Below are 2039 nucleotides of genomic sequence, written 5' to 3' on the forward strand. Positions count from 1 at the left end.
GCTAGAAAAGAAGGATCCACATAGGCCAGGTAATCCTCATTTGTGAAGAAATTCCCCTCAAATCTTTGGTTGGCATTCTAATTCTAATTGCACAGGCATGGGAGGAGACCATACATAAGTAATCCAGTGGAGAGCACATCTGGAGCACTGGAAGACTGGAAGAGCTTTAGCGATGTTTCTGTAGCATTCTGATGTTGGAGAGACAGTATTTTGAATTGAAATCTTTCCTAGTTATAAAGAGTGATGAGAACTTTGAGTATTCCACTGAACCTCAGAAGGACCATGCTTTACATGTAAAGTCTACATCCAAAGACTAAGGACTATGTCTGAGAAGTAAAGATAAAAAAACAATACAATAAGATTGACCAACCAATAAAAGATTCAATCTATGCCCCCACAGGCTTTAGGTTATCTGTCAATAATTTAGTTGCCTTATGGAAGAGCATCCAGAGTTGGCAGAACGTACCACCTACAATATCCAGTATATAGTAAAAATGACTGGATATGTACAGAAGTAAAAGATGTGACCAAAAGTTTTGAGAAGAAAACAGTTACTAAAAAAGACTCACAGAGACCCAGATGTTGGAATTAACAATGACTAACGTAACTATGGTAACTTTATTAAACAATATAGTTAAAAAATGGGTCTAATGAGTGGGGGAAAATTCAACCCCCCCTAGTTGAATTCTTGATTTTCTCACAAGCAGTGTGGACAACCAAAGCTATAGGCTGAGCCCCCAGTCTTAGGGTTTGTTCATATGAAACTTAACCCCACAAAGGATAGGTCAAGCCTACTTAAAATTAGGTGTAAGAGTCACCCCCAAGAGAGCCTCTTTTGTTGCTCAGATGTGGCCTCTCTCTCCAGCCAACACAACAAGCAAACTCACCACCCTCCCCGTGTCTATGTGGAACATGACTCCCAGGAGTTCAGACCTTCCTGGAAACGTGGGACAGAAATCCTAGAATGAGCAGAGACTCAGCATGAAGGGACTGAGAAAAACCCTAGAATGAGCTGAGAATTAGCATCAAGAGATTGGGAAAACCTTCTCGACCAAAAGGGGGAAGAGTGAAAGGAGACAAAGTGTCAATGGCTGAGAGATTCCAAACAGAGTCGAGAGACTATCCTGGAGGTTATTCTTACACATTAAGTAGATATCACCTTGTTATCCAAGATGTAATGGAGAGACTGGAGGGAACTGCCTGAAAATGTACAGCAGTGTTCCAGGAGCCATGTTTCTTGAAGATGATTGTATAATGATATAGCTTTCACAATGCGACTGTGTGATTGTGAAAACCTTGTGTCTGATGCTCCTTTTATCTACCTTGTCAACAGATGAGTAGAACATATGGAATAAAATGAAATAATAAGGGGAAAAAATGTTAAAATAAATTTAGTTTGAAATGCTAGTGATCAATGAAAGGGAGGGGTAAGAGGTATGGTATGTATAATTTTTTTTTTCTGTTTTTGTTTTATTTTTCTGTTGTCTTTTTATTTCTTTTTCTGAATTGATGCAAATGTTCTAAGAAATGATCATGATGATGAATATGCAACTATGTGATGATATTGTGAATTATTGATTATATATGTAGAACAGAATGATTATATATTAAGAATGTGTATGTTTCTTTGTTGTCATATTTTTTTAATTTAAAATTAATAAAAAAATTTAAAAAAAGAAAAAAATGGGTCTAATGGGTGAAGATATAAGGAAACTCTAACATGACATGGAAACTAAAAATACCAAACATGGAAATCTTAGAACGTAAAGACATAGTTTTTAAAATAAAAAATACTTTGGATGGGATTAACAGAAAATTGGCAAGTGCAAAAGAAAGATTCTGTGAATTTGAAGATAAGTTAATAGAAATTATCTAAACTAAAGCATTCAGAAAGAAAAAATTTAAAAATTTTTAAGAAATCTTCATTGACCTGTGGGAAAGTATCAAGTGTTCTAATGTGTATATTTGGCATCTCACAAAGAGAGGAAAAATAGAATGAAGCAGAGAAAATATTTGAGGAAATATTGCCAGAAATTTTC

Source organism: Tamandua tetradactyla, chromosome 8, assembly GCF_023851605.1.
Source record: "Tamandua tetradactyla isolate mTamTet1 chromosome 8, mTamTet1.pri, whole genome shotgun sequence".
NCBI classification, from domain to species: Eukaryota; Metazoa; Chordata; class Mammalia; order Pilosa; family Myrmecophagidae; genus Tamandua; species Tamandua tetradactyla.